Source organism: Euprymna scolopes, chromosome 13 (assembly GCF_053919585.1).
Source record: "Euprymna scolopes isolate OS-2025 chromosome 13, ASM5391958v1, whole genome shotgun sequence".
NCBI classification, from domain to species: domain Eukaryota; kingdom Metazoa; phylum Mollusca; class Cephalopoda; order Sepiida; family Sepiolidae; genus Euprymna; species Euprymna scolopes.
The window spans coordinates 19,834,498-19,844,094 of record NC_136494.1 but is presented as its reverse complement, the minus strand read 5'-3'; the positions used below and the strand labels follow the sequence as shown (position 1 = coordinate 19,844,094).

Genomic DNA, 9,597 nt, shown 5'->3' with positions numbered 1-9,597 from the left:
CTCCAAGAGCAACTCAAGGATAATATCAAGTAACAAGCAAGACCTGTAAAAATTCCAACGGGGACTCATGCATATGCAAGATGTTGGCATTCTGTAGATGTTCATCATAAATGGAGGTGCTCTGATATTATTGTAGCTCTTTTGTTAAAACTGCAAATGTATTTATCTAAGCTACCAGGGACACCCGGCGTATCCCAATGATAAAACATGCTTAAATATAATATTGTAATTCTTACAGATGCCATATATATTATTATAGAGTTAATGTTTGATCGACTTTTATATATTAAAAAGTTGCAATTGTTAAAATAATAAAATATGTGCATATTACTTGGGTGTAAAAGCTCTAATCGAGATCGAAACCAAAACTAATGATATATATATATATATATGTGTATATATATATATATGTATGTATATAAGTTTAGTGGTTATATTTAAATTCCGAAAACAACAGACAGACACATATATTCGAATTAAGAATTTATTTTTTGACAAAACGAATATATAGAAAGGGTTTTGTTGATTTCCTTAATCCATGGATTTCAATAAAGGCTCATATCATCAGAGGAAATGAAATGCGGTTAGTAAAATGTTCAGCTGTGAATAGACACTATTGAAAATAGTTTTTTGAGTGGTGAATGATAATTATATGGAAATAATTATAGGAAAAGGGGAATTTGATACAACCTGGGCAGTCCCTTATCGGAAGGAGTACAATGTCCTCCGGGGTTAAAAATCCAAGTAGGCAGAATATTGGTCTGGGAAGAAGGCAGTAGTCCCATATAACAAAAAAGCGTGGTTGCTCCTTCTTGATTGTCCGAAATGTATACGGGGAAGACGTATTCGTTGGTGCGTTGAGTGTGTATATATATATATATATATATATATATATATATATATATATATATACATATATATATATTTATATATGTGTGTGTGTATGTATATATACAAGTATATGCATATATATATATATATATATATAATATAAAGCTGAAAATCTGTGTGTGTGTGTCTGGTCACGAATAGGCTCCTATTTTGTTGACTATTATAGAAAGCTAACCACATATAATGATAGAAGATGTATCGAGACACAGGAATCGGTATGTTTCATCTGGCATAATGATGATTCATTAAAATCGTAGGGTCTGCGTTTGCGCCTGGTCCACAAAGTAAGGAAATAAAAAAATTAAAAATAAAAAAAACGTTTACAAGTGTTTTCGATATAGATGTACATAATAATACTTTGATAAGTATGTTCTCACTTAAATGGGGATGGTATAATAAAATTGCGGAGTCTGCGTTCCTGCCTGGCCTCGATAGAATGGAAAAAGGCACAAACTTTAATAAAGAATTTTCATGTCTATCTGCGTAAGTATACTTTGATAATTATGTTTCATTTTGAAGAAATATGGTATAATAAAAGAATGGCGTGTTCGTTAGCTCCTTACCACCATAGAATGGAAATATGTCACAAAGTTTTAGAAGGTTTTTTTTTTATCATAGATCCACAGAATATTGTGATAAATGTGTCAGTGTGAACAGGTATGGTATAATCAATTAAGGTTTTTTTTAATTTTATTTTTACTTTCATCATATTTTCCTTTGGTTTTGATACCCCCAAATTCGAAGCTAATTCATCACAACCCTTCCTTTTCATAACATGTCATACTTTCATTAACCAGAGTCCATTTTCTGTAGGCTGTTTTTGAACCCAGTCAACGACGGGTACTTTTGCTAATATATATATATATATATATATATATATATATATATATATAACTTGATTCCTTTTGGCTTTAATCGAAACTGCAACAAAAGTTTATGAAGGATTCTTGACAAAATTATTTATAAAAAAAATAGATGACTTGAGTGTCATCAGCTATAATCGAAAGCGAGACTAAAATTTATGATCTTTGAAACAAAGTTATAATGGAAGTCCATAAGAATTAAACGACAGTCACTCGGATGTAAGTGTGACACATAAAATAAATAAAACCTTCCACTATCCAATTAATATATACATTCTCCATTTCTAAGAGGATTTTATATATTAGTTTTTAAAAAAGGCTTGACTGAAAGACAAACATACGAACCGATAACATCTCTTAATTACAGGTAGAAAAAAATGGTACCGATAGGGACGTAGGTAGATGGCAAAAATAGAAGATAGATAGATAGATAGATAGATAGATAGATGTGTGTACATATTGCTTACGGTGTTATTACGTACAAACACTGAATCGGCGTTAATTAAGTAAAGACGAGTATTATCTGTATTTGTGCTATTCTATTTATCTATCACGAAATAAAATTCTATTTGTCTGTCACGAGATAAAAAAAAAATTACTAAAATTGATCAAAAAAATTAACCAAGTTTAGTATTTATAGAATGATTTATACTAGAAGTTGTTTACTTTATATTTGAAGACGGCCATGTTTTAGTCTGCAGGGAATTATTCTCGTGGTGATGTAATAAAGAGACGTAAAACCATAGCAAAAATGTCTGTGTATGGTGGAATCCGGTCACGAAACAATGTCTGACTCCATTAGCAAAGAAACAAACCTGCTTGAACCCAGGCGAGGGTTTTAGTTGAAATTAACATTTATAAAGCCTAAATGCCATCTAAGTAGGTCGAAAATGATCAAGTGATTTTAATATCCCGATCTACGAATGAGAAATATGTGACCTATTTTTTTTTCATTTCAGCACAAAGTACTCACCGCTATGAAACCAGTTCCTAAAGTAACAGACATATATATATATATATATATATATATATATATATATATATATATATATATATATATACTGAAAGTCTATATATTTATATATATATTTGTATATATATACATATATATATATATATATATATATATATATATATATATATATATATAGTAGAATACCAGGATACGGCAATCATCCGTTCTAGGGTTGGGATTATAAGATTAAATCTCCGTATGGCGGGGGCTAAGCAAAATTTTATAAAGTGCATATTAAAAATGACTAACAAAATACAGTACAATATATAATACACATGTATATAATCAAATAACATTATAAACACCGCCGTAAAGCAACACAAATACCGTCACCAGGGGCCAAAAAAACATTGTATTCCACATCGTAACCTAGAAAAACTGAATGCCAGGGGCATCTTATCCCAGGGTTTTCCTATATATATATATATATATATATACGTGTGTGTGTGTGCGTGTGTGCGAGAGGTCGAGATAGAAAGAGAAGGGGAGTAGAGAAAAACAGTAAAACAAATGCCCTATAAGAAATGTGTGAGAAAAATACAGAATGAAAACCTGTGCAGTAGACCACCAAGCACTTAACAATTTAAAGTAATGTACACGTTTACTCACGTAGATCCAACACGTTGTAGACAGAGTACATCGCAAGGAACAGAAGACAAGTAATAACTCATCTCCGTTTTTCTTAAGTACTTTCCCCGGATGAAACTTCATACCGAACGTGGTCTCAAACGTTCTCTCAAATGTCATTTCGCATTTTAAATGCATTTCCTTACGCGCCTCCGTGATCTGTTACAGTAAGTAAGTGTAATACAGGATGGGACTATAAATGATTCAATACATGCAACTTTATTATATATTACAGCTTACATTTATTCAATGTAGCCGCCTTCAGCCTCAATCACTGCCATAATACGGGTCTGGAACTGGGAGCATGCTTTTATACAAGCGCCGGCAGGGAGCCCGGCGAATACACAACGTATGGCGGCTAACAGGCTGGATTGGGTGTTGTTCGAAAGTCATATGTGTGATGTTCTTGACGTATTCCGAAACGAAGTATTCCAGAGGGTTAAGGTTGGGGAAAGAGTGAGAGAACGGTACAAAGTCGTAGCACTTATTCTGAAGCCAAGCCTGGGTCTCTTTGAACTTATGGGCTAATGCTGACTCCTCCTGTCTGACCCAGGATTTGCCAACGGTCACCGGATTGCACCAGACGATCTCAACACTCTTCAGAACATCCAAGTACACTTTGGTGTCGACTGTCAAGCTGACTTCGAAGATGTGAGGTGGCATAATGTGGCTACAACTTGAAACCATATCAAAGACCATAACCATGGCCGGAAACTTCGTTGCACTCTGCCCTAAAGCGTTGAACCGTTCAAATTTGCATGTTTAGGGTGCTGCCAATGTTCCTGTTGTCATAACTTGGATCGGTAGCGAACATAAGTTTTAGAGCGGCGCATCTCCGATCTTGCCCTCGTAAAATTATATCACTTTCAGACATGATAAAAGGCTTCTATGGCTCTTGGGATTTGTACACAACTAGCCAACTAGTAGATGGTTTGCAATGATTTTCATCAAATGGAAATTGAATCATATCGTCTTTGCTAGGACGACAACTTTATCGTTCCACCCTGTAACTGGTGATAGAAATAAAAAATAATTTCCTCAACAAATGAATGGCCATCAGTTATTGTAAAGATGAGGAAAATAAGAGATTTTTTGACAACGTTGCTTACGAACGTTAACGTTTACATTAAGAAGGTGGCGTTCGAGTTCGATTAGAATGAACCGTCTGTCCGTAAATTTGAACTGTCAGACGCTGGAGGTGACCACAACGAAAAGATGTCACCGTTTAGTGACGAAAGTCTATTAGTTTGTCGTCAAAGGTCAGCCTCCGTGGTTCAGCTCCGAAGATTATTGAATAGCAATATCCGGTTTTTATTAAACACGGATTTTAAACTCTTCTGTCAGCTTTGGGTTGAAAATAAGTTAGTCGCAAATAAACATTGTCTGACAATGATGTCTATGCACATATTGTGAAAGTGCATTATTCTATGGACACTTGAAACGTAGTGCCATTATTTATTATATACAAGAAGAATCCCCGCCCTTGGCCGCGTAAAATAAATATCGCGAACAAAAAGTTTTTCATTATTTGTGTCCACTTGCGTAGATTAAAACCAATATTTACTGAAACTAAGATTTGTGCATAGAATTTGTATATTAAATATATTATTAGAAAAGCTGAAATTTGTTGAATATTTATTATTTAATGTATTAGAATGTTGTCCTTGTCTGAGGGTCCTGGATATGACCTTAAACTATATCCGATGGTGAGGCCCCAGCATTTGGGGCTTTGCGGAGTGTGTAGCCGCCCTTTAATTACTATTGCTCCCAGGTCCACTCTGACCTGGAGTGATAGTACTTGTTAGGGTCCCAACTATGGATTAAATAGAAACTTATTTAAAAAAAGACAACAAATATGTTCTATTAAAAACTTCTCCTCAAAATCACCGGGTTCGGCATTGAATAACCTGAAAAGGGTTGATATGCCATAAAACAAAACCAAGAAACCAACCAACCTTGTCCGAGTAATGAAGAACAAAATACACATTGTTTTCATGATTGGTTGATCGTTTTCTTTTTCTTTTTTTGCTTCCGGTTTCTGCTTCGCAGACAAGACGCGAATCACAAACAAGATATGATAATTTATGGCTAATGAATATAGTCTTCTATGTTTATAAAGTCTTTCTTATCATTCTATAATGTTTAGTTATTCAACCAAATAGACAGTCGCAACCGAGAGTTAAAAGAATCGAAATAATACTGACTATAACTACATGTTTAACATAATAATAATTTCTGGTGTGTTCGTATGTGCGTGTGGGAAAGATAGAGAAAGGTATCCTTTATCCCTGAAATTTCACACAAATGTACTTTTTTCTCTCTGAAAGTGTTCTTAGATAAGATTTGTATCGGAATGCCTCCGATAAGTATCGAAAAAGTCTGATTAAAGAGGAGCAGTTCGATTTTGATCAATGTAAACATTTCAAGTTCATTTATGAAGCTTTATTTCCGCTGTAGAAGAAAGGCCGTCTCAAATAAGCAGTAGAGTCTTTGATAAAACAGGGCGCGTTTGGAATTAATGTTTTTCCTTAGGGCACAATTAAATCATGATACTCGACCTTTGAATTTTAAACTTCAAGTCAAGCTATTATATAAAAATAATTTTATAAACTGAACAGTTGATTCTCTACAGTGGAATCTAGATTAAAATACATCGTAGACTAATCCACTGCGGAGGTGGGGTATTTGAATCTTCTTTTGGTGCACCTCGGCATGTCCCCGACTAGACAATAAATAAATCTATTTATTTAAAAAATAAGCCATCTCATAGATTCCGATCACAATAATCATATTCAATCTCGGGCAAGATCCGGTTTCCCTGTTAGTATTTGATAAAAATGAAACACGAAGCAAAGAATAATCAATATTATTTGGATTCATCGGACTACTTTTTTCATCTTGATTGTGATTTTCATAACATTTCGGTCGATATAACCTCCAACCTTTTTCAGAGGTGTGTCTTGTTGAACTCGGTAATGTTTCTGTCGAACTCAGGACTTTGAACTGAATTTCGATCGGCACCCTGCATTTACTTCACAGGGGTAGCGTGCCCTTGTTCTGTCAGCCATGACCGGAGAGAGGTTCTAAGTTATTCGCAATTGTATTTTTCAGCCGCCCACACTGAAGAATGAACCTTCAACATTCAGGATAATATCACTTTTTGCTTTTTGCAATTAATTGAAAATCACATACAAGATGAGAACAGTAGTCCGATGAATCCTAATAATACGAATAACTAATCCCCATCTCAAAAGTTCAGAAACGTCAAGAATTATCAGATATTGAAATTTAAGTTTCATGAGCAAATAAATGACAGAACGAGAGAAGTTATGTTTGAGATAATAATAGTATTACGTTTAGCATTCTTAGAGATAAGCGTCGTTTTGCTGATGTCAAGTAAGAATGTTTTTATTATTCATCTTCGTGTCAAACAAGGCAGATATCCAACTATTAGGAACCATTCTTACATGGACACTGCGTAGGGACGTGTGCAGCGGGATATCTGCCCGTATCCTCTTTATATTTTTGCATGCAGGTAAACAGGAAACAAGTAGAGAATGCAACAAATGAACAGTCCAGTATATCAGCTGTACGATTAGTATGAAACGCATTCAATGAAAATCGAAAATATTTGACATTCCGATATCGAAGGACGTCTTTAGTGAAAGGGGGATATTTTGCTGCTTGTTGGGTTATTCGCTTGTATTTACGTCGAGAGAGAACGAGTGCTGCGGGTTTGTCGGAGCATATACTATTCGATACTTGTAAAGCAGGCACAAGGATGCAACATTCTGGCGATGCGATGGGAGTTGGAACTTGTCGAAAGTGTAGGACCTACTAGATTGGAAAATCTTTTTGACTCTGACTAAGAAAGAGAGGGGCTAGTGATAAATACAGATGCCAAAATATGGCAACAATATTCTATGCATGAGTGAATGGTGGCTTTGTAGAGATAACGAATACTGCTATGTCTGTGCAGTTTTTTTTTTAATGTAGCATTAAATGGTTGCAACAGCAATTGTACGACAGCCAACGTATCGACATGATCAAGCCCTATACGAGATGACATCACAACAAGTAAAAAGGACAGAAAAATATTATAAAAAACCGTGGCCTCAGAAGGAGAGAAGTGGATGTGCTGTACACGTGACCCGAAAGCGAAAAAGAAAGGCATGTCCTAAACAAGACCGGACCAAGACAAAGTACCACTGTTCGAACGGTAGAGTCTAGTTAAGCGCATTGGAGTACGAAAAGACTTCGAACTAGAGGCAAACGTTATTTTGGAAGTACCTGTAAATTAATGACTGTTGTTTCAACTAGAAAAGTGATTACAATTGTCTCCGTGTCTTTGTTTCCTTGCGATTCTCTGCATACAACGTGTGAGTATCGAGTTTTGACATGTAACGACTACATTGCAGCAGGTATATGAATGAAAATTCTGAGAAAATAGTCAGATGGCAAGTTTAAAAATCAAATCGTGTAAAAAGCACTAGTGAATTTGAACTATATAATAACAGGCTGATATTGATGTCTGTCCATCGCTTGCGAAGGATACTAGGATCATGCAACTGTTCTGTGGGTTCGAAGATGGCTTGTTAGATCGATTCGAGCTCTAAAGTATTTCCCGCATGTTAGACACTGGTGGGATAATTCTGTATCAGGGATGTTGATTGCTTTGTCTATTCTAATGTCACGTTTTCTCTAGCGTTCTTTATTGCGTCCGGATACAGCAATTGTAGCCTCTGATTCACAACAAGTGATCCCCTATCTTAAAGTCGAATAATCCCATAACAAAAAGAATGCTTTCTCTTTCAAATGAGATTTTTATGCAAAATACAAATGGCCTTTGATTTTAAAAATTGCCGTATATAAAATTAAAAAAAAAGCCAAAAACATATTTAACAAAACTTCAACAAATGGATATTTTAAATGCCATACCGAAAACATGATTGACTAGATGTATAAGCAACTGTAAATCTAAAGTAATTACTGAGACAACTGAGGCCTATAATAAACCCCAATAATTATCGCAGAGAGAATATATCATAAAAGACAAATGAATATACATTTGAAAACAAACTGCCTTCTATTATCAGTAGTTAATAGACGTAAAACCATCAAATGTTGTACGATAATATTAGTGGACTGAAGATTGATAATCGGAATCCCATGCTTAATTGTTATTAATCTATAATATAAATCCCACCTGTCTGCTTAAATGTATGTATGCATGTATGTATGTATGTATGTATGTATGTATGCACGTATATATGTATGTATGTGTGTGTCAGGTCATGTCATATGCTACTGGTACCCTGTAACCCTGTACTACCTGCCTCATGGTCGGGTCACCGGCGACTAAACTGCTTCCCCCACCAGACTTGTTTGGTGAAGAGGATGGCTAGTCTCCCTGAAGGATTAAAAACAAGACCTTTCAAAGGGCGGATGAACCCTTTTTCGGTGTCAACGGCCAAATAGCACCGTGTATATTTGTGTGTATGTATATATGTGTTGGGGTGGAGAGGGCCCCCGTAAGCCATGGTGAAGGCAACCTTTCTAGGAGAAGCAAATCTCTTATTTAAAAAACCATAAAGCTGGAGAGCAGTACCTTCATTAAGCTGGTCTACAGTTTAATTTGTTGCTGACTATCGGGCTTTTGCTTGTTGCTGGATCTCAAGATTTGGAACCGAGAGAGAGAGAGAGATTTAGCTCTCGTACAAAGCTAAGACTCTGTAACATCATCTTTGTATAGATACTTCCCCAGCCGTTTGGGCTCATGGACTTTAAGTGTCCGAGGGAGTGGCACTCGTCTGGCAAGACGTTGCAATCATCATCATGTATGCATGTATGTATGCATGTATGTATAGGTATACGGCACAATCACGTTGACACACCGGTTCTCGCCAGATCACCGAAGTTAAGCAACGTTGAGCCTGGCTAGTACCAGATGGGTGACCATTTGGGAATTCTAGGCGCTGTATGTGTTTTCCGCTTATCTCGGCATTGTTTCCAGTCGTGTTGAACCTTCACTTGTCACTGGTATTAAACAATGTTGAATCAGGAGAGGCGTAGTATAAGATTGCGCAAGTCTTGTCACAAAAATTTCAAGCTCGCACGTTACAATGGATATCCATAGTCTGTCAAGGCTGAAGGAAGCCTTTTTTATGTATGTATGTATGTAGGCCTAAAAATTTCGACAAA

At 35.7% G+C, this 9,597-nt stretch overlaps 1 pseudogene; it reads left to right on the top strand.

Annotated features, from left to right (window-relative positions):
• The first annotated feature begins 9,263 nt into the window (after window positions 1-9,263).
• LOC145292453 (5S ribosomal RNA) lies at window positions 9,264-9,380 on the top strand (annotated as a pseudogene).
• The last annotated feature ends 217 nt before the right edge of the window (window positions 9,381-9,597 follow it).